The following is a 26,801-nucleotide window of genomic DNA, read 5'->3' as shown; positions in this document are numbered from 1 at the left end:
CGCGACCCCCCTCCCGCGATTCGCGGGACCCCCGCGACCACCCCGGTATCCGGACTATTGTTAGACAGCACTTACATCGACACCATTAGTTCGACAGCTCAATAGGTCGACATGGTTTTAGGGCGACATACCATTAGGTCGACATGTCATTATGTCGACAGCTCATTAGGTCGACAGCTCATTAGGTCGACATGTTTTTAGGTCGACACTGCCATTAGGTCGACAGTGTCTATGTCGACAGTCAAAAGGTCGTCATGGGTTTTTTCACTGATTATTGAGCCAACATGTGCCGACAGGCGGTATTTCATGCCCTACTATCCACTAGGGCGTGGTGGGAGAATAAAATAGCATAGCGAGCGGCTGCGGTACACTTCAAACTGTGTCCATGTCGACTGTGTCGACATTTCGGCCAAAAAAACCTGGAAAAACCCATGTCGACCTTTTGACTGTCGACATAGACTCTATCGACCTAATGGCAGTGTCGACCTAAAAACATGTCGACCTAATGAGCTGTCGACCTAATGAGCTGTCGACCTAATGAGCTGTCGACATAATGACATGTCCACCTAATGGTATGTCGACCTAAAACCATGTCGACCTATTGAGCTGTCGAACTAATGGTGTTGATGTAATGGCTGTCGATGTAAGTGCTGTCTAATATCCGTCCCAGACCCGACCACCCCCTCCCGCGATTCGCTGGACCTCCGCGACCACCCCCTCCCACGAAACGCGGGACCCCCGCGACCCTCCCGAAAATCGCGGGACCCCAGCGACCCCTCCCTCCCGCGAGCCCCCTCCCGCGATTCACAGGACCCCTGCATCCTCCCCTCCCGCGATTCGCGGGACCCCTGCAACCCCCCCTCCCGGCATTAAAAGGGCCCCCCACGACCCCCCCTCCCGCGATTCACGGCACCCCCCCCCCTACTGTGATTTGCGACCCCCCTCCCGCAATTCGCGCCGCCCCCTCCCGCGATTCACGGAACCCCCCGTAGCGCCCCCCTCCCGCGATTTGCGGGCCCCCTCGGCACTTCTCGCGATTTGCGACCGCCCCCTAATTCACACATTCGGGGACCCCACCTCCCGCGATTCATGCCCCCCTCACGCAATTCACGGCACCCCCCACACCCCCCTTCCTGCGATTCGCAACCCCCCACGACCCCCCCTCCCGCGATTCATGCCCCCTCCCGCGATTCACGGACCCCCGCACCACCCCCCTGCGCCCACCCTCCCTTGATTCACGCCCCCCTCATGCAATTCACGTCAACCTCCCACACCCCCCCCTCCTGCGATTCGCAGCCCCCCACGACCCCCCCTCCTGCGATTCATGACCCCTCCCGTGATTCACGGACCCCCGCACCACCCCCCCTTGACTCACGGCACCCCACGCGCCCCTCCCGCAATTCAAGGACCTCCGCAACCCCCCCTCCCGCAATTCACTAATCCCGACAACCCCCCTCCCGCAATTTGCGGACCCCCCTTCCCACGATTCAAGCCCCCCCGCCCACGATTTGCGGACCCCCCCCCCCCCTCCCGCTAACCGCGGATCCCCACACACCACCCCCCCTCCCGCAATTTGCAGACCCCCCAGACCCCCTTCCGGCAATTCCACCCCCCAGCGGACCACCGTGGCCCCCGCTCCCACATTTCACGTACCCCCGTGACAATGGGGGATCCTGTACCACCACAAGCAGGTACCGCCCCTAGGTGGGAAATCCGGCCCTGGCTGCCGCACTGCAGGTTTCCCCACTGCCCTCTGCACCAGCGCCACAACTTTTATCAATGTCTTGCCCACATACCACTATTATACAGCCTCCTGCTCTCATGCACGCTCACTCCCTCCCAATGGGAGGAGACGCTCACCCACTGCCGGGAGCTGCATACTGTCCCTCACCCTCCTCCAGTTCTAGGGATGCCCATCGACCATCAATGATTTTCAAATAATCGATGGTTTATGGCCGATGTTGAATACTTTTGCCATCAATGTGGGAGGACACTGCCCTGCCTCCTGTTCTCCTGCCCCGTAACTTCCGCCAGTGGAGACCCGCTCACCCTGTGTTGCCCACATTCCCCTATCATGCTTTACCGCCCAGCCTCCTGCTCTCATGCACCCTAACTCCCACCCAGTCGGAGGAGACACTGACTCCTGTATTTCTGTGCTGCCACGCTGGACCCTCACCCACTGGCAGAAGCTGCACAAATTAAGGGGCGTAGCCCCTTACGCCGGTGTGAAGAGCGCCCGTAGGGCGCGATGAATCACCTAGTCAAGTAATATATACCCGTTTTCGGGGGTTAGCCGCAAATATTAAGTATCACCCCAATGTATCTGCGATCCCTGCTGCGATCCGCCCTGCCTATGTACAGACCATGTCATTTCAGAGTATTGGGCCTCGCAGACCACAACACTTAACCCTGAAACCATTTTAGACACATTCCTCTTACATCTCAAGCTCATTCCTGCTAGCTCTTATCAGGAGATGTCTTACAAAATTACCTAGGCCTTTCTATTCCCATAAACTTTGTTATATGGGTACTGCTGATTCTTCTGCCCCAAACGTCACTCTCATGACGCTGACCTATACCACTGTCTATGGTCCTGCCCCCACATCCAAACTTTTTGGAACGCCCTACATAGCTTTGCTACCTCCTCATTGAAACTGACCTTTCATTGTAATGAATCTTGGGCGCTATTTGGGTATGTTGCGGACCAGACTGCTATTCCCAAACAGGAAAAAAACTCTTGGTCGTCCTGTCAGCTGTTGGCAGGAAAGACGTTCTGCAGCAATGGGTACATGCTTTAGCCCCCTCCCTGGAGATGGCAACATCTAGATTGCTCTTCCTATTTACTATGGATTGGCTGGAGGCATCTGTCCATAAGGATTCCATGACCGCAGTCCTATTCCAATGTTGGGATAAGTATATTCAGATCTTGTCTCCCAGGACTTAAACAGCAATCCAGACATGCATCCAGTCCACTTCATGGTATAATCTACAGCTTCTCCAAAATAAAACCTTCTATCATTATTTAAATATCATAACCCACGTAATTCTCCTCCATGTGCTCTCCTCCTCTTATTCATCTCCCTTTTTTTCTCTCCCTTCTGTTTCTCGCTGGATGGCTGGATCAGTCCATGGATGGGTTGGTGGCTTGGAACTAGTAACGGGCTGTTTTTTGTTTATTATTGTTTGTAATTTAATGCTAAATTTTTTTTTTGTGTTTTATTTTTTATATATCGTTGATTATATTTGGTAACTCCCATCTCTTAATAGTCAATGCTACCTATATTTTTACTTATGATATTGCTGATTATACATAATTGCTCAGACCATGTTATGCCTCCTTTTCTATTTATGTATATTTTTGGAAAATTAGAAAATTGTGGATTGCTCCTCATTGACTAGTCATGTAGTCTCTCCCTACTGTTTGTAATAACTGTGATACATATTAAGGGGTATGCACCAGGCACTTTTTTCGTGTTTCTGGTCTGTATCTCCGGCCGTGTTTTGGGTCTGGATCTGTTCCAAAACACCCCACTTCTGGGTTTCATGTTTTGCATCTGTATTTAAAAAAAAAAAAAAAAACATAAAAACTGCTACGATCGCATAATTTTTTTATTTTTTTTGCTCTTATGCTTTAGGCCAAAAGGTTGCACCAAGGTAGCTGGATGACTATAATAAGCAACACAAGTGGGCACCACAAACACGTGGCGGTACTTGTTTCCTAGCAAGGCACCCATTGTATGCCATCACATACCACTAAGACCCGCACTGTACAATTTTAATATCGCGTCGCTTCGCATACCATTACAATGGCATGCAATGCGATTTTTAATTGTACGGGCACCCTGATGGGTGATTACTATGTTTAATGCACCCCCATTGTTAACACCACCCCCACTATCAACACCAATCCGAAGTGTGGCGAGCGCAGCAAGCCCTCGAGGGGCGGCGGTATGCGTCCTCCGACCTTTTCATACCCCCACTATCCACGTCGGCGTGGAGTTGATTTTATATAGTGCCCGAAGCATGGCGAACGGACGCGGAATACATGTGAAGTAATCCGCGTCCGCTCGCCAACCCTAACCCTAGAGCAAGGACATGGCACGCGCTGCTCTCCCAGCCAACTTCTGCCTGCACTCGCAGCTTGGCGGGGTCACGGAAACTCTGATCTCTTATATTGCCGTGGTGCTCACAAGTTGTCAGGATACCCTTCCAAGGTTCACTGATGTCTGTAAACCTCTCGGAGTAGTTGGTGTATACTCCAGCACTGCTCCCTTGTGTCTGGTCGACGCGTTTCTACCACTAAAGGTCTTTTTCAAGATTTATTTTCTCGATAGATTATCCCTGAGGGGAGGGGGGATCTGTTTTATTATACAGAGCTCTAAACTGTTCCATTGTTACTTTGTAAAAGTTTTCAACAAAGGGGCACCTGAATTGCAATGGGTAAAATTCTGATCTTTTTTATTTTTATTTTCATTTTTATTTCATTTTTATAATTATGTATATGTTCTTAGTTATGTACGCAGAATCATCATGTTATCACTGCTAAAAATATATGAATTAAATATGTGTATGGTAAAAATTTGGCTTGGGCTAGAATGGCGCAATATAAAGAGGTGGAAACCTGGTAATAAATAAAGAAGCTAGGAATGGTTTCTAATAACAAATAAGGCTTAAATAGAGCTTGGCTCTAGGGATCTGTCTTGATTGGGCAATAGACGCTATCCAAAATGAGGCTTGGACGGCATAAGGAAGTAGGTATTTCCCATACAAGAGGCATGGAACGCAGACTGAAAATGGCCGCCGGAGCCTAATATAAAAGGGAATGACCCTGAGTCCACAACGAGGTGTGGAATGCATATTTAAGATGGCCACGAGAGGCTACAGATAGATGAGAACCAGAACGAGGCTTGGAACACATACCCGGAAGTGTGGCATTAACAAGCCGCGGGAAAGCGGCTGCTATAAAAGCCGTTAGTATACAACATTACAGTTCAACTGAGGAAGCCGCTGATGTGTGATGCATAGGTGGAAAAACGCGTTTTGAACTGTACTTTGCCCAAATTACGGCTGTCTACACTTGCTTAAGGGCGGCTTGCTGGACTCTAATTGGTGCAGGAGTGCCTTCATCACTACAGCTATTTGTAAGGCAACTCTGGCTAGGTTGAGAAAACTGCAACCTGGCAAATACCATCTCCATTCCAGGATTACAAATATTGCCAAGGAGTATCCACCAAGAGCAGGACTGGTAACTATAGGTGTTCTGCCTCACCAATCTGCATATTTATGCCCAAAGAAATACGAGCTATTTCTAGCCTCATAGCCATTTACGCCAGTGACTTTTAATTGTTACATGTTAGTCTTGTCTGTGCTGCTTTCTGCTTTTTAGAGATATACATCGTGATCCACTATCCTTAATACTGAATAATCTAAGTTATTGGTACTGGCGCTTTTGTGTGACTTCGGTCACAAGTGTATAGTTTTTTTTGTTTGAGGTGATGGGTTTGAAGGTGCTCCAGTCTTCGGCAGGCAGTAAGTGACCTGCAATTTTGTGGGCCACCGCAATCATCTCCTGCACGCATCCTGTCACTTTTAAGGATATGCTGCACCACCAAGGTTATTGTCATTGGCTGATACCACAAATCACCTGGTGAGTCTAAGTGGGGTAAGCCATTGTGCAAGGATTTCCTTCAGTTTCTCTAAGAGGTTGTCGGCATTGTACCTCTTATGGAAGCCAGTGATACACAGAGTAGCCTGCCTTGGAAAGAGCTGGCATTTCATAGATTCTGTTGCGGAAGAAGATGCATCTAACCAGTGGGCTGTCACAGTCATATAGTCCTTAGTTTGCCCTGTACCCCTTCTCCACATGTTTGTGGTTAAGTGGACAGTGGGTACAACCACATTTTTCTGGACACTGAGGACACTTTTTTAGATATCTCTTCACATCCTGGGTATTGCCTGCCTAGTGAAGTTTAATCTAGATGGGATTTGGTACAGGGGACACAATACCTCCATCAATCATCTTAAACCCACTCCACCAAGGCCAGAGTTATCTGCTTTACCATAGGATGACTGCTGTCGTACTTCAACCTCTTTGCAAACGACTGTTGGATGCAGTGGCAAACGCAGGATTTTCAGAAGGGGGTTTCCAGAGAGGGGTGGAGCAAAGCACGGAGATGGACACTTAGGTGACCCAGTATAGCTCGGGTCAGTTAAAGTATTATAGATAGACCAAATGTATATAAATAATAATTATATATATATATATATATATATATATATACACACACACACACACATACAGGGGCGTCAACAGCAGTGCCCCAGCAATGTATTGGGGCACCTACCGATCCTCCAGCGGTAGGGGTGGGGGGAGCTTTGATGTCCCCCAGGTGGTAGGGGGTATTATATCAACCGCTCAGCATGTAGGGCCTGGATCAGTAATTTCCACTAATTACCCCTTTACTGCACAGATGGTGGGAGAAGGGGGCATTGGGCTGAATGAAGGGGCCCTGATACATAACTTCCAGGGTGGTAGAGGATGTCTAATACGCAGAGGAGGGGTGTATAGTGGAGTGGGCTTATTATTCATAATTGTCTGGTGGGAGGACAGCTTGCTTGACTGCAGATATCTCCAGTTCCCAGAAATAGATTTCTTATATTTTAATGGAATTAAAAACTAGAGAATTCCACCTACCAAATGGTATTGGGGACTAGGCAGAGGCAGAACTCTGGGAGGCAATGGAGTCATCTGCCGCCGGGCTCCTGCTCCCAAGGGGGCACCTCTCCTCCCCCTGGAAGTTTAAATCAGTTATTTAAAAGCCAACGATATTGCTTCTGTGGCTGAGTTCTGAAATAAATGTGTTATCTATCTATCTGAACAGAAATATATATTTTATATAAGGTTGTATGTGTGTGTGTGGGGGGGGGGGGGGGGGGCACCAATATATATCCTGCCTCCGGACAACTGGAACGAACTTACGCCACTGGGACTAGGGGATCAGCGTTCAGGAGGCAGAGCAATCTGCCAACGAGTATATAAAACTACATACAGGTGTGTGGAGCTGGAGCAGTAACCAGCTGCTGGAAGGCTGATATCTCTGGTTCTGGGTACAGTAGAGACAAGTTACTAGTGTCCATCAAAAGGGGGGGGGGGAGTCCCAGCTTTTGGAATATACCCTCAGAAAAACTCTAAGTCAGACAGAACCTGAAATATCTGACTGGAAAGAGCAATTAACAAGCTTGGATGGGGACCACTGCTCCCAAGGGCTGGTTCCCAAGGGCCGATTTTTAAAATTCTTGTACCCATGAAAAGAGGGGACCTTCAGCTTTCAGCCTAGGCCCCTTAGACTCATGGGGGGGTTTCTGGGTACTTAGAAACCCCCCCCTGCGTGCGCTACTGGTTGGATGGTCAATTGCTTAGTGAAAGAAGTAGTGGTGTTCTGACTTCCCCACTAGGATGATGAATGACTCCCAGCAGCAACAGCAGCAGCAGCAGTAGGCGTAGCACTGTAGGAGGAATCCCAGATAGAAGAGGAGTCAGTCATGCAGTTTGTCAGGAACCAGTTTCTGTCTGTTTGGCATTTTTGCTCACTGGTGACCTCCAGTGGCAGGTCTGTTGCCATTACAGCTTTGTGTTCTGGGAGCTTAATTTATTCACTAGGCTGTGAGACATTAAGCTAATCTAGCACTTGCTGGAATCACCTGAGGCCTTTATAAGCCATGCTCTCCTGGGGATCTGGGCCAGTGATAGCTCATTTCCTGTCAGCTTTAGTTCCTGTCAGCTTCCTGGTTAAAGTTCCTGCTGCATGTGCAGAGAACTTCTGTCTGGTCCTTTGTTTCGGTCTCCTGTCTGGATCCCAGGATATCCTCTGCAGCTCAGCTTCTTGCAGCCCTGCATTTAGCGTTCTATATGCTACCTTGGTCCCTGGAGTGTTTGGGTTTCTCCCTGTGGCTCCAGTTGTCTCCTGCGTCAGCATCTTCCGTGTCAGCGCCTCCTGTGTCTCCTGCGTCAGTGTCTTCAGTGTCAGCGCCTCCTGTATCTCCTGCGTCAGTGTCTTCAGTGTCAGCATCTTCTGTGTTCCCTGTGTCGACGTCTTCTGTGTCGGCGTCTCCTCACTCCTGCGTTCAGTGTTCCTGTCCCGGGACGGAGTCCACGTGTATTCCACCTTCTCCCTCTCTTCGTGGGTCACGTAAGTGCTCCTGTGGAGCCCCGGTTCTTCTTTCATCTCTGTTGTGGCCCGCCGTGGCCGTTCCCCTCCGCGGGACTGTTTTCTCTTGTTGTCAGGTTACGGTTTATTCTTGTCTTCTATTTTTCCCCCTATCTTGTTCCTTAGTCTCCGTCAGGTAGGGGTTTCCCCTTTCCTCTCTGCATCCGGTTTTGGGGAATATCCGTTTTCTGTTTTCTTGGTTCTGAGGATTCCCTATCTCCTGTTGGGTTTGCGACTCGGTCGCATTGTCCCGTCCTTGGCCTGGTGCCGGTTAGATAGGGGTTCTTTTTCAGTTAGGCCCGTTAGTTAGAGCTGCCTCTTGAGATACCCCCTGGCGATCGCTCACCCCTTGTCTCCACGTAACACCTGGCTGCATCGGGGTCAGAGCCGGCGTAACTGGCTCTTTCGAACGCGGCGGCTACAGGCGAAGCCTAGCACTACCGCAGGGGTATTCCATCTGCCCGGGGGACTCAACAGAGTTAGTGTAGGTTTCGCTGTGGCCGTCCTAAACAGCGGTCCCAGCTACGGGCTCACGCCTGATCTCCAGCTCCCTGCCTCCTGCAGCACCACACCAGCATCCTCACGTCCCTGTCTCCGGACTTCATCCGTGGGTAACACCCAAATCCGTAACACAGTTGACATGGCCTGCTGGACTGCCTCTGATCTGGATCGAGGAGGAAATTGATGAGGAGTGACATGCTGGTGTGGTGCTTGGATACAACAGGATTTAGGTGTCCCTGAACTGCTCATGGTCATATCCACAGTTCCTGAACTAAACAGTGATTTATGAATGATCTTAAGGTGATGCATAAGGGAGGATTAGATGGCCAACGTCCTTACCCCTGCTAATTGCAGCTTTACATAAGCTACCTATAGCAAGACACGTGTTGCCCGGATGTAGATAAAAATAATTCCATACCAAAGAGGTGGATTTTTTGGTCTTCTGACCAGGCATGGTGACAGCCTTGTGCATCCCACAGACAACAACTGTCTCACCCCGTGCCTTATTTAAGCATACCACATCACCATCAGCAGCATCCTCCTCGTCAACTTCCTTCTCAGCGCCAGCTACATCAATATCCTCCTCCTGGTGTACTTCAACATTGACACATTCAATATCAATATCAGGAACTGCACTGTGGGTACTCCTTCCAGCATATGTAGAACGCATGCAAATGGTGGAAGGAGCCACCTCTTCCCGTACAGTGATGGGAAGGTCAGGCATCGCAACCTCCAACACACTTGGACTCTCCTTGGGGATGTGTGATACCATGTCTTTAGAAGGCACAGTTGTTTGCTGTGTATTTGGTGACAGCTTAACTCTCTTAAATTTTCTAGTGGGGGTAAGATGAGGGCTTAGATCGTCGTGTGAAGCTGAACCACTAGTCATGAACATATGCCAGGGCCTAATACGTTCCTTGCCACTCCGTGTCATAAATGGCATATTAGCAAGCTTACGTTTCTCCTCAAACGATTTACATTTTTATTTTCTTAGTGTTACTGAACTTTTGGGATTTTGCATGCTCTCTATGATGACATTGGGCATCGGCCTTGGCAGACGATGTTGATGGCATTTCATCCTCTATGTCATAACTAGTGGCAGCAGCTTCAGCACTAGGCGGAAGTGGTTCATGTTCTTCTTTCACTATTTTATCCTCCAAATTCTGGTTCTCATTATCTTTCTGGAGTGGAATTCTGCAGTAGTATTAATGCATTGGAATTACGCAGCTATATCACTGGACTGGAATTATGCACCAGTAGTAACACTAGACGGGAATTATGCACAAAAAGTAACACTGGACTGGAATTATGCACCAGTAGTATAACTGGACTGGAATTACGCAGCTGTATCACTGGACTGAAATTACAGCTATTTTACTGGACTGGAATTATGCACCAGTAATATCACTGGACTGGAATTATGCAGCTGTATTACTGGACTGGAATTATGCACCAGTAGTATTACTGGACTGGAATTATGCATCAGTAGTATAACTGGATTGGAATGATGTACCAAAAGTATCACTGGACTGGAATTATGCACCAAAAGTATCAATGGACTGGAGTTATGCACCAGTTCTGCCACTGGACTGGATTTATGCACAAGTAGTATCACTAGACTGGTATTATGCACCAGTAGTATAACTGGACTGAAATTATGCACCAGTAGTATCACTGGACTGGAATTATGCACCAATAGTACAGTGTTGCCGACTCTCCCGGAATGTCCGTGAGACTCCCGGAATCATGGGACATCTCACGGACTCCCGGAAGAGGGCCCCTTTCTCCCGCAGCTGCTGCTTTGCTTCCCCAATGAGTGCCGCTGAGTGACGCCGCTGACATGATGAAGCCGCGCAGTCGACATCGCGGCAATAGTACCTGTCCTGCAGTAGCTAGGAGACCTCCCCGTACGGCCGGGTACACAGTACAGGAAGTGAAGCTATCAGTAGCAGCAACATGTGAGTGATAGCAGCTTCCGACTCTCCAGCAGCAGCACACAGTGACAGCCGGCTCCAGCCTTCAGAGAGCACACAGAGACTTCTGGTTTCCACACTGCAGAACTACGGTAATTGCATACTCTGTTTACTTTTAGCCAAGTGATTAAGGGGATATCTGCTGTCCTGGCTAGTGAAGTGTGATACACAGACCCCAGAGCAGGGAACTCACACTTAGCCTAGATGAGTATACAATTACCGTAGTTCTGCAGTGTGGAAACCAGTCTCCGTGTGCTGTCTGAATTTAAGTGTGAGTTCCCAGCTCTGGCGTCTGTGTACACTTCACTAGCTAGGACAGCAGATATCCCCTTAATCACTTGGCTAAAAGTAAACAGTGCCCGGCAAGCAGCAGAGTTGCCGCAATAAAACCCTCTCCTCCTGCTTGAGTCTGTTTTCCTCCCTCCTCCTCCGGAAAGTACTGTAAGTTGCATGTTTTGAGCTTCATATATTCAGGGCACATTGCAAAACCATATAACCCTTTGAGGACTACAGTGCAGGCGATCCAAAGACATATTTTTCTGATTGGTTGCGAAACATATTAGGCCCACCCCCTGGTGATGCAAGGCCCGCCCCCTTCACTTTTACTTTTCTCCCTGAAATTATTTTTCAAAAGTAGGCAACCCTGCAATAGTATAACGTTACTGGGATTATGCACTTCCCAGTAACATCACTTGACTGGACTTTAAGGACAGAACCAATGGACTTTAATGGCAGTATCACTGGACTTGATTTATGCTGCAGTATCACTGGACTGGACTTTAACCCCTTCCCGACATTTGACGTATATATACGTCATGGCCGGGATGTACTTCCCGACACATGACGTATATATACGTCATGACTTTAAACTGTCACCGCGTCTATAGACGCGGTGACAGTTTAAACATGTCTGCTGTCCCTGACAGCAGACATGTCCCAGCATGCCCAGGGGGGGCGGCGATGCCTCCCCCCCGTCGGCGATCGCTGCGATTGGCTGTTCAATGTGAACAGCCAATCGCAGCGTTTTCCTGTGTTACCGCGAATCAGACGCTCAGTAACACAGGGATCAATCACCGCCGGGTGTGAGGGGGTCACCGGTGATGACCACACCTCACCCCACCTGCCCCCAAGGCTGTGATTGGTCCGTCGGACCGACGGACCAATCACAGCCATGGCGCGTGATTTAAACTAACGGTGACTGCGCTGCAGACGCCATTCCGGTCTGGAATTGCGTACAGAGCGGTCACCGTGCCAATCTGTCGTGATATACTGACCTGATCCTTGCCTGATACTTACCTGATCACCGCTGGTAGCGTGCTGCCAGCAGCTGGATGCTTCCTGGATCTTGTGACTTCCTGTGTGCTGCTGCTGCAGTGTCATAGAGTGAGAGATAGTGAGAGATAGTGAGAGATAGTGAGAGATAGTGAGAGATAGTGAGAGATAGTGAGAGAGAGTGACAGAGAGTGCTATATTTTGTGTCTGCTGCCCCCCCTTTTGTGCTGATCAGTATATCTGTGCTGATCAGCAACTTTTTGGGGGTGCAGGTTTTTTTTTTTATATATATATATATATACCTGTCCGTTGCACCAAAGGTTGTGCTGCCTGTGCAACTGACTGCTGCCCCCCCTGCTGCCCCCCCTTTTGTGCTGATCAGTATAAATTAACTGATCAGCAACTTTTTGGGGGTGCAGGTTTTTTTTTTATATATACCCTGTCAGGTTGCACCCACAGTTGTGTGCCTGCTGCCCCTCACTGCTAATCAGTGTTGCATCACTGCATCACTGATCTGCAGTTTTTTTTTTTGGAGAGTGCAGTGGGGTTTTGTTTTTACACCCACGTTGCTTTTGTGGGTGTCCTGTGGCCGCTGAGCGCTGATCAGTGACGTACATCACTGAACAGCATTTTTGGCACAGGGTTGATATAATTTTTTTTCTGCAGTTTTTTTAAATTGTTTTTTTTTTGGAGAGTGCTGTGGTTTTTTTTTTTTTTAAATTGTTTTTACACCCACGGTGCTTTTACACCCACAGTGTCCTGTGGCCGCTGAGCGCTGATCAGTGACGTACATCACTGAACAGCATTTTTGGCACAGGGTTGATATAATTTTTTTTCTGCAGTTTTTTTAAATTGTTTTTTTTTTGGAGAGTGCTGTGGTTTTTTTTTTTTAAATTGTTTTTGCACCCACGGTGCTTTTGTGGGTGTCCTGTGCCCGCTGAGCGCTGATCAGTGACGGACGTTACTGACCAACATCTGTGCTCAATTTTTGGCGCAGGAGCTTTTTTTTTTTTTCTTTTAAACTAACACGTGTTAAAGCACTACATACACACTACATACCCCCCCCGTGTTGAAATAAAGTGTGTACCCCCCCCCTACACTATACACTACACTTAAAAATAATAAAAATGTCCCAATCATCGCAAAGACTGTTTTCAGCGGAGGAGGCATATGCCCTTCTTGCCTCTGACACTGACACAGCCAGTGAAGTAAGCGATGAATTGGCATTTGTCTTAAGCTCCTCTTCCTCCTCTAGTGATGAGGGACCCCCTCAAAGACGCCCCCGTAGAGCAGCTGAGACCCCCCCCCCCCCCCCCCAATGATTGATCTCGTATGGACCCCACCACCAGACAATTTTGAGCCCCAGGTTCCTGAGTTTTTGGCCAACCCAGGAATCCAATTTGATAGTACAGGCCTCAAAGAAATCGACTTTTTCAAAGTCTTTTTCTCTGATGATTTTATAAATTTAATGGTGGACCAAAGTAATTTATATGCCCAGCAGTTTATTGCCCAAAACCCCACGTCATCATTTGCTAGGTGGACCCCTGTAGATGCAGTAGAGATGATGACGTTTTGGGGTCTGGTGTTACATATGGGCATAGTTAAAAAGCCAGAAATTAGGCAATATTGGAGTACAGATGTTCTGTACAGCACCCCACTTCATCGTATGGCCATGACCCGGACTCGTTTTGAGACAATCCTTAAATTTTTGCATTACAACGATAATGCACAGTGCCCACCCAGAGATGATCCCACCTTTGACCGGCTATTCAAAGTCAGGCCGGTCATTGATCATTTCAGCGCCAAATTTGCTGAGATGTACATCCCCCAAAAATTCATTTGTGTGGACGAGTCACTTATACATTTTAAAGGAAGGGTTAAATTCCGCCAGTACCTTCCCAATAAGAGGGCAAGGTATGGCATAAAAATGTATAAGCTGTGCGAAAGTACCTCAGGGTACACCCACAGGTTTAGGGTATATGAAGGGAAGGACACAAAAATTGAACCGCCAGAATGCCCCCCCTCCCTCGTAGGTGTTAGTGGAAAGATTGTCTGGGATTTAGTGCACCCCTTCCTGGATAAAGGTTATCACCTCTATATGGATAACTTTTACACCAGCATCCCCCTGTTTAAGGCCCTTGGTTCAAGAGGTACAGCAGCTTGCGGTACTGTGCGCAAGAACCAAAGAGGCCTCCCAAAAACGCACGTTGCCCAATTACTGAGAAAGGGTGAAAGCAGGGGAATATGCACCGAAAATATGTTGTTGGTCAAATATAAGGACAAGAGGGATGTCCTTATACTGACAACAATTCACGGAGACAGTACCACCTCCGTCCCTGTACGAGGTACCAGTACCCACACCTCAAAACCTATTTGTATCCTAGATTACAATAAGTACATGGGCGGAGTGGATCTTTCAGATCAGGTACTGAAGCCGTACAGTGCCCTGCGGAAAACAAAAATATGGTACAAGAAGCTGGCCGTGTATATCATCCAGATGGCACTGTATAACGCTTACGTACTATTCCGTTCTACCAGCCAGACGGGGACATTTATGCACTTTCAAGAGGAAGTCATAAAGGGCCTAATATTTGGTAACCAGCAGGCAGAGGGCCCCAGTACTTTTAGTACTGGCCCCCGTATTGTATCAGGGCAGCATTTTCCAAACGAAATCCCCTCCACTGGAAAAAAGGGCAGGACACAAAAAAGGTGCAAAAGTTGCTATAAAAAGGGAATACGAAAGCAAACTATTTTCCACTGTGAAACTTGCCCCGACAAACCCGGCCTATGTATGAAGGAGTGCTTTAAAATATACCACACATCTATGGATTATTAGGTTCATCATTTCACCGTGCTTCGGGGGTCTTGCTAATGCGACATAGCACCCACCATTCATTCCACCAGAATCTGTGCTGCAAAATCCAAATATCACTCCTTCCCTTCTGAGTCCTGCCATGCACCCAAATGGTATTTTTTGGTCACATATGAGGCATTGCCGTACTCGGGAGAAATTGGGGCACAGATTTTGGGGTGCTTTGTCTCCATCATTCCTTGTGAAAATGAAAAATTTTGAGCCAGAACTGCATTTTTGTGTAAAAAAATGTAATTTTTCATTTTCACAGCCCAGTTGTACCACAATTGGTGAAACCCCTGGGGGTTTGAAATGTACACTATACCCCTAGATGAATTCCCTGAGGGGTGTAGTTTGCAAAATGGGGTCACTTGTGGGGGGGTTCCACTGTATTGGTGCTTCGGGGGTCTTGCTAATGCAACATAGCACCCACCATTCATTCCACCAGAATGTGTGCTGCAAAATCCAAATATCACTCCTTCCCTTCTGAGTCCTGCCATTTTTGGTCACATATGAGGCATTGCCGTACTCGGGAGAAATTGGGGCACAGATTTTGGGGTGCTTTGTCTCCTTCATTCCTAATGAAAATGAAAAATTTTGAGCCAGAACTGCATTTTTGTGTAAAATGTAATTTTTCATTTTCACAGCCCAGTTGTACCACAATTGGTGAAACCCCTGGGGGTTTGAAATGTACACTATACCCCTAGATGAATTCCCTGAGGGGTGTAGTTTGCAAAATGGGGTCACTTGTGGGGGGGTTCCACTGTATTGGTGCTTCGGGGGTCTTGCTAATGCGACATAGCACCCACCATTCATTCCACCAGAATCTGTGCTGCAAAATCCAAAAATCACTCCTTCCCTTCTGAGTCCTGCCATGCACACAAATGGTATTTTTTGGTCACATATGAGGCATTGCCGTACTCGGGAGAAATTGGGGCACAGATTTTGGGGTGCTTTGTCTCCTTCATTCCTTGTGAAAATGAAAAATTTTGAGCCAGAACTGCATTTTTGTGTAAAAAATGTAATTTTTCATTTTCACAGCCCAGTTGTACCACAATTGGTGAAACCCCTGGGGGTTTGAAATGTACACTATACCCCTAGATGAATTCCCTGAGGGGTGTAGTTTGCAAAATGGGGTCACTTGTGGGGGGGTTCCACTGTATTGGTGCTTCGGGGGTCTTGCTAATGCGACATAGCACCCACCATTCATTCCACCAGAATCTGTGCTGCAAAAGCCAAAAATCACTCCTTCCCTTCTGAGTCCTGCCATGCACCCAAATGGTATTTTTTGGTCACATATGAGGCATTGCCGTACTCAGGAGAAATTGGGGCACAGATTTTGGGGTGCTTTGTCTCCTTCATTCCTTGTGAAAATGAAAAATTTTGAGCCAGAACTGCATTTTTGTGTAAAAAATGTAATTTTTCATTTTCACAGCCCAGTTGTACCACAATTGGTGAAACCCCTGGGGGTTTGAAATGTACACTATACCCCTAGATGAATTCCCTGAGGGGTGTAGTTTGCAAAATGGGGTCACTTGTGGGGGGTTCCACTGTATTGGTGCTTCGGGGGTCTTGCTAATGCGACATAGCACCCACCATTCATTCCACCAGAATCTGTGCTGCAAAATCCAATAATCACTCCTTCCCATCTGAGTCCTGCCATGCACACAAATGGTATTTTTTGGTCACATATGAGGCATTGCCGTACTCGGGAGAAATTGGGGCACAGATTTTGGGGTGCTTTGTCTCCTTCATTCCTTGTGAAAATGAAAAATTTTGAGCCAGAACTGCATTTTTGTGTAAAAAAATGTAATTTTTCATTTTCACAGCCCAGTTGTACCACAATTGGTGAAACCCCTGGGGGTTTGAAATGTACACTATACCCCTAGATGAATTCCCTGAGGGGTGTAGTTTGCAAAATGGGGTCACTTGTGGGGGGGTTCCACTGTATTGGTGCTTCGGGGGTCTTGCTAATGCGACATAGCACCCACCATTCATTCCACCAGAATCTGTGCTGCAAAATCCAAAAATCACTCCTTCCCTTCTGAGTCCTGCCATGCACCCAAATGGTATTTTTTGGTCACATATGAGGCATTCCCGTACTCGGGAGAAATTGGGGCACAGATTTTGGGGTGCTTTGTCTCCTTCATTCCTTGTGAAAATGAAAAATTTTGAGCCAGAACTGCATTTTTGTGTAAAAAATGTAATTTTTCATTTTCACAGCCCAGTTGTACCACAATTGGTGAAACCCCTGGGGGTTTGAAATGTACACTATACCCCTAGATTAATTCCCTGAGGGGTGTAGTTTGCAAAATGGGGTCACTTGTGGGGGGGTTCCTAACTTTTAGCATCTTATGGTGCCTAGAAACCTACATGGTGCCTAAAAAATAATCTCATAAAAAGGAGGCTCCAAAATCAAGTAGGTGCTCCTTCTATTATGAAGCCTGTGGTTTGGTCAACGTGCACACTAGGGCCACATATAGGATATTTATGAAAACAAAAGAATTGGGGGAATCAATTTTTAGTCACATTTCTCTAGTAAAAGCTACTGTGTTCCTTAGAAAAATGTATTAAAATTGAAAATCTGCAAAAAAAATAAAATTTTGAAATTTCACCTACACTTTATTTTAATTCCTGTGAAACACCTAAAGGGTTAACAAACTTCCAAAATGCTGTTTTGAATACTGTGAGGGGTGCAGTTTTTGAAATGGCATCATTTATGGGGGTGTCTCACATACAAGTCCCTCAAAGTCACATCAGAACTGAACTGGTCCCTAAAAAAATCAGTGTTTGAAATTTTCTTGAAAATTTGAGAATTTGCTATTCATATTTTAAGCCTCCTAGTGTCCAAGGAGGTTGAAATAATGATGGAAACATAAAGTAGACATATGGTCTATGTTAGTTATTAACTATTTTGAGTGGTATGATTATTTGTCTCACAAGCAGAAAATTTAACATTTTGAAAATTGCTAAATTTTCCATTTTTTTACGACATTTTGGTATTTTTCACAAAAAAACACAGACTGTATCGACCAAAATTTACCACTAACTTGAAGTACAATGTGTCACAAGAAAACAATCTCAAAATCACTGGGATAAGTAAAAGCAAAAAAAAGTTATCCCCACTTAAGTGATACATGTCAGATTTGAAAAAAAGGGCTCTGTCAGGAAGGCAAAAACAGGCTGTGTCGGTAAGGGGTTACCTGCAGTAACATTGGACTGAATTTATGCAGCAGAATCACTGGACTTTAAAGCTAGTGCAACATTTTGCATTCATATTCGTAGTAAATTTCCCCCTTAACATTTGGTTCTCTACTGCCATCTTGTTGACCACATATGAAATGCAACAAGCTGATAAGCAAAATCCTTCTTAAGTAGCACATACTACAGAATGGACCAAATAGCCTTATTAAAACCTTTACAGTGTTATTAATATAGATAGAAAAAAAAAGAAACAATTTAAAATACAGGGGTCTACTTATAGAAACTTGGAGAGAGATCAAGCAAATAGAGTTTAAGTTCCAACCAATCAGCTTCTGTCATTTTACAGGCATTGAAAAATGGCTGGAGCTGATTCGTACATTGGGCCTCATTCTGGTTGACTTGGTAAGCTTACCGAGTCCCAGATTGCACTCCCTGCCACCCCGCCAAATTGCCTCCCCCCGCGCTCAATGATCTGTGCATGGTTTTGTCAGATTCGCCTGTCAGAACCTGGTCTTTTTTTTTTTAACATTTACCAAAAATCGCACCCCATTAAATTTGCAAGTTGCTTGCTTTATAATGGGAAGCCTGTCCTCTCTCCCTGCGTGTGGGTGTGATCACACCACAGATTAAACACCAGCAACATGCTGCACAGCACTTACAGCTGCATAACCTTAATTTTCTTTTTAATGAGGCGGTCTGGCCACACCTCCTGCCATTGGCCACACCACTCATTTTACCAATGTCTGGCTGAACTGTCAGGGCAAATGTATTCACTTGGTGTTTTCACCCTGCACCTTGACCGAGGTTATTATTTGAGGGATGTGAAAGGTTTATAATATTTACAATGTATATTTAGAAAAATGTCCCTGTGGATTTAAATGGGGTTTACATTGAGAGCAAAATTATGTTCTGGAGGAAGGATAATTGGTGACAAGATGTAAATTGCATTTGGTTTCTTTTTCCCAATAAATCCATGATCAAGTATTATGTTGTCCATTTAACATTTGGTTCTCTACTGCCATCTTGTTGACCACAAATGAAATGCAACAAGCTGATAAGCAAAATCCTTTTTTCGTATTGGTATTTCCCCTACAACTGCATACGACTTTCAGTCGTATGCAAAGTCGTGTTCCGGAGGGGAATGTACAAAGCAGTCATATACGACTGCTTTGTAACCCACCGATGTCGTAGGTATTCGTATTAGCTGGCCATATATACGGCCGCTAATACGAATTTGTACAGGCAGTCTGCACGGATCAGTCAGATCCGTGCAGGCTGCAAGGTGTAAAAAAAATAGAAAAATTAAATAAAAAAAAAAAAAAAACGGCGTGGGGTCCCCCCCACAGCTGTAACCAGCACCAGGCTGAAGGAGCCGGGGCTGGTAATTAAAAATCAGGGAACCCGACAAATAGGGGTTCCCCGATTTTTAACAACCAGCCCCACGCTCCAGGTCCGGGGCTGGTTCCCAAAATATGGGGGACAAAATGACTAGGGGTCCACCGTATTTTAAGAACCAGCCCCAGGCCAAACCAGCCAGCAGGGTAATGCCACAGCCGGGGGGAGACTTTTTATACAAGTCCCCCCGGCCAAAGCATTCATCCCTACCGACCAGTCAGCCTGGCCAGGGGCCCTGGGGGAGTGGGGACCCCCCCAATAAAGGGGTCCCCCCCCCTCCAGGACTTACCTGACCAGGCTGAAGCTGATAGTGGTGTAAAAAATAGAATAATCTATTGTCTAATACTGGGGCACTATGAGTCCCAGCAAGCCTCCCCCGCAAGCTGGGACTTGGAGAACCACAAGTCCCAGCCTGCGGGGCATTAAAGGGCCCGCTGGGTCTTGTAGTGCCACAGTATTAAAAATAGTAAAATAAAACACACTGACACACACTTAAAATAAAACTTTAATACATACAAAGCCCTTACATACTAATACTTACCTATCTTCTTCCCGTAGGTAGCCCTGGTCCTGATGTCCTGATGTCCTGTGTCGTCTTCTGGTCCATGTCGACGTCGCTGTCATGTCAGCGATGGCGTCGGCGTCCGGAGTCCGACGAAATCCATGTGGGAACCTATGGAAGGAAACCATACTCACCTGTCCCAGGGCGACGTAGTCCAGGTAAGGGTCTTTGCAAAAAAACAAACCGACACGCGAAACCAGCCCGGACAGATGAGCCGCACGGTGTTTGTGTACATCGTGCGGCTCCGCCTCCCGAATGCCGCTATTGGCCGCCTTGCGGCCTAGCGGCTCCTGATTGGCCGCTAGGCGGCAAGGCGGCCAATAGCGGCATTCGGGAGGCGGAGCCGCACGATGTACACAAACACCGTGCAGCTCTCTGCTGTCCGGCTGGTTTCACGTGTCGGTTTGTTTTTTTGCAAAGACCCTTACCTGGACTACGTCGCCCTGGGACAGGTGAGTATGGTTTCCTTCCATAGGTTCCCACATGGATTTCGTCGGACTCCGGATGCCGACGCCATCGCCGACATGGACAGCGACATCGACATGGACCAGAAGACGATACAGGACATCAGGACATCAGGACCAGGGCTACCTACGGGAAGAAGATAGGTAAGTATTAGTATGTAAGGGCTTTGTATGTATTAAAGTTTTATTTTAAGTGTGTGTCAGTGTGTTTTATTTTACTATTTTTAATACTGTGGCACTACAAGACCCAGCGGGCCCTTTAATGCCCCGCAGGCTGGGACTTGTGGTTCTCCAAGTCCCAGCTTGCGGGGGAGGCTTGCTGGGACTCATAGTGCCCCAGTATTAGACAATTTATTATTCTATTTTTTACACCACTATCAGCTCGATGCCCACCGCCCAGGGGCATCGAGGACAGCACCAGGCTTCAGCCTGGTCAGGTAAGACCTGGAGGGGGGGGACCCCTTTATTGGGGGGGTCCCCACTCCCCCAGGGCCCCTGGCCAGGCTGACTGGTCAGAGGGTTAATGCTTTGGCCGGGGGGACTTGTATAAAAAGTCTCCCCCCGGCTGTGGCATTACCCTGCTGGCTGGTTTGGCCTGGGGATGGTTCTTAAAATACGGGGGACCCCTAGTCCTTTTGTCCCCCGTATTTTGGGAACCAGCCCCGGACCTGGAGCCTGGGGCTGGTTGTTAAAAATCGGGGAACCCCTATTTGTCGGGTTCCCTGATTTTTAATTACCGGCCCCGGCTCCGTCAGCCTGGTGCTGGTTACAGCCGTGGGGGGGACCCCACGCTGGGTTTTTTTTTAATATTTTTTTTTTTATATTTTTTTACACTAAAGCCTGCACGGATCTGACTGATCTGTGCAGGCTTAAAGCAAATACGACAGGGAAAGCAAGGTGTATTTTCCTGTCGTATTTGCGTGGGTGTTTCACACCACTTAGCAGCCGTATTATCAGTACGGCTGCTTAGTACATCAGGAACCACCATTCTTTTGAATGGTGATTTCTGTCGTATTCTATCGATGGTGTAGACATTTGTATTTGTAAATACAAATACGAAGGTTCCATCTTTAGGAATACGAATTGTTGTATTTTCGGGATTGAAAATCCCGAAAATACAAATGTGTAAAAAAATAGGTGTATTTCTGCCTACGAATACACCTATTTTTTACGAATCCATTTTGGTAAATTTCCCCCTAAGTTCCAACCAATCAGCTTCTGTCATTTTACAGGCATTGAAAAATGGCTGGAGCTGATTCGTACATTGGCCCTCATTCTGGTTGACCCAGATTGCACTCCTTGCCACCCCGCCAAATTGCTGCCCCCCGCGCTCAATGATCTGTGCATGGTTCTGTCAGATTCGCCTGTCAGAACCTGGTCTATTTTTTTTTAGGTACATTTACCAAAAATCGCACCCTATTAAATTTGCGAGTTGCTTGCTTTATAATGGGAAAACATCTGGATGCAAATTGGAAGTGTGAGAATAAAAATTGACAGGTTGACGCTTTTCACCCCAAAAAGTGCGATTTTTAGCGCAATCCGCATCCAATTTAATGTGTGCATTTTGAAAAATTTGACAATTCAGCCTTTTTTTTTTGCGAAAAAAATCGCAAAAGTCAAAAAATCGCACTCTATTAAATCCCACCCTTTTATTCTGATGTCGACAATCTCAAACCTTGTGCAAGTACATGACTGGAAACCACATTTATCATAAATGTATTTCAATCTATAGCAGTACATCAACATGTATGTCCTTGTAGAACATCAGTACTACAGTATATGTAACTGTATGTGTATACTGTGCTGTGTACGCACTTTAATGAATTGGTTTTACATTCCATTTCAAGCATATTTTGTGGGTCGTCATTTATGAGCGAAATCTAAGGCTCAACAGCTATTTTAGAACTACAAGTTTCAGCCAGATCTGGCAGGCCAAGCCTTTATTTAATAGCCTGCAAGTTGCAGGAACTGGCTCTATTTTGGCATTTAAGTTTATATATTTACTGCGAGCAGTGATGGTTCCAGGCGTGTGGCAGCGTAGTCCAAAATTTAAATAGGGATCACTATAAAGGATCAGCCCTCACCTGCTAACATCATCTGCTGGACAGACTGAACATGCTGCATCTAAAGCAGTGGTAGCCAACTCCAGTCCTCGAGGGCTACCAACAGTTCACATTTTCAAGACAACCTAGTTGCTGCACAGGTGTACTCAGTACGGACACATTTTCAAAGATCCACAGGTGGAGCTAATTACTTCACTTGTGATTCTGTGAGGAGATCTGGAAAACATTAACTGTTGGTAGCTCTCGAAGACTGGAGTTGGCTACCCCAGATCTACAGTGTATCTAATAAGGATCTATAGTGAGGTAACAGCAGAGCAATGCCAAGAGAACTATAGATAACTAGTATTGGGGGGAGTGGTCCAAGCATGTGGAGACGTAGCCATGCTCCATTGCAAATATCCATGCATTGGCTTCACTCTTCCCACTGAAAGGCCTAGGGTTGCAATAATGGCGGGCACCTGGTCTGTCCTGGTTCCCTGGCCAGTTCGGGGTCCTTAGATAGGTACCATCCACTGGCGTAACTATAGCACCGCAGCCCCCGCGACCGTGGGGGGGGCGCTGTGCATGTGCGGGCGCCGGGGGCTGCAGTGCTATATTTACACCCCGCCGGCATCCCCCGCAGTCTTTACCTGTCTTCAGTATGCGGCGCTGGTCCCAGCTCCCTTCTTCTGCTATGAGGACCACCACAAAATGTCCGCCCCCATTTAGCAGACAGTTCTCTGAAACTGTCTGCTGTATGGGGGCGGACATTTTGTGGTAGTCCTCATAGGAGAAGAAGGGAGCCGGGACCAGCGCCGCATACTGAACGTAGGTAAGACTGCAGGGGATGGCGGGGTTCATGCGGCAGGGTTGGTGCGGCGGGGTTGATGCGGCGGGGTTGATGCGGCGGGGTGAGCGGGCGGTCACACGGGTGTCCTCCCTTTAACGGCGGGGAGGCACCCAAAATGTAGTTACGCCCCTGGTACCATCTTACTCCACTAATGGAAATATAGTACAGATGGGTGTACAAATATAAGTATGTGCACTAAATTATATTAGTATGCTAAAGTTTTAAATAACATTAGCCTTTAATATCTTTTTTTATATATCTTTTTTTCTTTGGTTTAAATGTTGGTATTTGCTTTTGTAGATTTGTTATTTGATAAATAGAAAAGAGTCCATTGGCTGGATGTAGGGCCTAATTCAGAGTTGACTGCTAATTAGAGAATTTGCAAATCGAGCGATTATCGAATTACTGCGCAAATGTACCGTATGCATAGCACATGCACGAGGGGAATTAATGACTGAAAATGCATATGGATCATACACGCAAAGGTGTGGCAGATTCAGTGACAGCGAGCTGGCGTTTGCCTGTGGAAACCTGACATTTTTTTGGTTGTGTTGGGAAAAAATTCAGGCGTACCCAGGCGTCTGTGAGGAGGGTGCCTGATGCCAGCACTGACCACTTCCACCCTGTCCCAGCTGCAGATTAGTGAAAGTGACCTCCATTTACACAGATGGCAAATTGTGTATGGATTTGTGAGTGGATAGCCATTAGCGATCCATACACACTTACACACTATTTAGCAAGAGGTGTTTTCTCTTTCTGTCTGGCGGCGCCTTTCTCCTCACAGTCCACTGCGAATTTTCACATCTCTAGTCAAGACTGAATTAGGCCTGTGCCAAGGTTATTTTAAAAGGGCAAATCGGCAGTGAAATAGTGAGGGCAGGCAAGACTATATAGTGCAGATAGCCCCGGCGGCCAGAGGGGCTTCTCCCGGGGCTGCAGGGCTGATGTGCAGTGACCTGGGGCGGAAGTTATCCGACGTATAGAGGGGGGGGGGTTTGGCCTCTGCTGTATGCATGGGGGGCGGCAGGGGGAAGCAGTCTCTGTACCTTGGGGAACTGTGCCGTGGCCCCGGGTGTGCTAATGGCACTCAGCTCCAGCTGTGAGTCGCAACACCCTGCCATCTGTGCCCCTGCCCAGCACCTGCAGTCAGTAGCACACGCAGGGGGGGAGTACCCAGAAACCCCCCCAGGAGACTGAGGGCTCTTAGCTGAAAGCTGAGGGTCCCCTCTTTCCATGGGTATAAGAATTGTAAAAATCGGCCCTTGGGAACTGGAGATATCTGACTTCAAAGCAGTGGTCCCCATCCAAGCCTGTTAATTGTTATTCCCAGTCAGATATTTCAGGTTCTGTCTGACTTAGAGTTTTTCTGAGGGTATATTCCAAAAACAGGGACTCTTCCCCTTTGAATGACACTAGAAGCTTGTCTCTACTGTTCCCAGAACCAGATATATCAGCCTTCCAGCAGCTGGTTACTGCTCCAGCTCCACACACCTGGTATGTAGTATTATATACTCGTGGGCAGATTGCTCTGCCTCCTGAACTCTAATCCCCTAGTCCCCAGTACCATTTTGTAGGAGGGATTCTCTAGTTTTTAATTCCATTCAAATCTAAGAAATTTATTTCCAGGAACTGGAGATATCTGCAGTCAAGCAAGCTGTCCTCCCACCAGAAAATTATGAATAATGAGCCCACTCCACTATACACCCCTCCTCTGCATATTAAACATCCTCTACCACCCTGGAAGTTATGTATCAGGGCCCCTTAATTCAGCCCAATGCCCCCTTCTCCCACTCCATTTCCCACCATCTGTGCAGTAAAGGGGTAATTAGAGGAAATTACTGATGCAGGCCCTACATGCTGAGCGGTTGATATAATGGGGGAAATTTACCAATATGAAAAACCTAGTTTTTCGTATTGGTATTTCCCCTACGGCTGCATACGACTGTTTTAGTCATATGCAAAGTCGTGTTCCGGAGGGGAAATTACAAAGCAGTCATATACGACTGCTTTGTAACCCTCCGATGGTGTAACAATTCGTATTAGCGGCACATATGTACGGCCGCTAATACGAATGTTTCTGGCAGTCTGCACGGATCAGTCAGATCCGTGCAGGCTGCAGTGTGTAAAAAAAAAAATAGAAAAATTAAATACATTTTTTTAAAAAACACAGCGTGGGGTCCCCCCCACAGCTGTAACCAGCACCAGGCTGAAGGAGCCGGGGCCGCTAATTAAAAATCAGGGAACCCGACAAATAGGGGTTCCCCGATTTTTAACAACCAGCCCCAGGCTCCAGGTCCGGGGCTGGTTCCCAAAATACGGGGGACAAAATGACTAGGGGTCCCCCGTATTTTAAGAACCAGCCCCAGGCACAACCAGCCAGCAGGGTAATGCCACAGCCGGGGGAGACTTTTTATACAAGTCCCCCCGGCCAAAGCATTAACCCTACCGACCAGTCAGCCTGGCCAGGGGCCCTGGGGGAGTGGGGACCCCCCCAATAAAGGGGTCCCCCCCCTCCAGGACTTACCTGACCAGGCTGAAGCCTGGTGCTGTCCTCGATGCCCCTGGGCGGTGGGCATCGAGCTGATAAATGGTGTAAAAAAAAGATTAAATTATTGTCTAATACTGGGGCACTATGAGTCCCAGCAAGCCTACCCCCCCAAGCTGGGACTTGGAGAACCACAAGTCCCAGCCTGCGGGGCATTAAAGGGCCCGCTGGGTCTTGTAGTGCCACAGTATTAAAAATAGTACAATAAAACACACTGACACATACTTAAAATAAAACTTTAATACATACAAAGCCCACACATACTAATACTTACCTATCTTCTTTCCGTAGGTAGCCCTGGTCCTGTGTCGTCTTCTGGTCCTGTGTCTTCTGGATCCATGTCGACGTCCTTCTTCAAGTCGACGTCGCTGTCGGCGATGGCGTCCGGATCTGACGAAATCCATGGAGGAAGCTGTGGAAGGAAACCATACTCACCTGTCCCAGCGCGACGTAGTCCAGGTAAGGGTCTTGGCAAAAAAACAACCCGACACCCAAAACCAGCCGGACAGAGGGAGCCGCACGGTGTTTGTGTACATCGTGCGGCTCCGCCTCCCGAATGCCGCTATTGGCCGCCTAGCGGCTCCTGATTGGCCGGTAGGGTTAATGCTTTGGCCGGGGGGACTTGTATAAAAAGTCTCCCCCCGGCAGTGGCATTACCCTGCTGGCTGGTTGTGCCTGGGGCTGGTTCTTAAAATACGGGGGACCCCTAGTCCTTTTGTCCCCCGTATTTTGGGAACCAGCCCCGGACCTGGAGCCTGGGGCTGGTTGTTAAAAATCGGGGAACCCCTATTTGTCGGGTTCCCTGATTTTTAATTACCGGCCCCGGCTCCTTCAGCCTGGTGCTGGTTACAGCTGTGGGGGGGACCCCACGCCGTTTTTTTTTTAAATATTTTTTTTTTTATATATTTTTTTACACTGAAGCCTGCACGGATCTG

The sequence above is a fragment of the Crinia signifera genome, chromosome 6 (assembly GCF_055691185.1).
Source record: "Crinia signifera chromosome 6, ASM5569118v1, whole genome shotgun sequence".
In the NCBI taxonomy this organism is placed as follows: domain Eukaryota; kingdom Metazoa; phylum Chordata; class Amphibia; order Anura; family Myobatrachidae; genus Crinia; species Crinia signifera.
The sequence above is the reverse complement of the archived record's forward strand: the minus strand, read 5'-3'. Positions refer to the sequence as shown.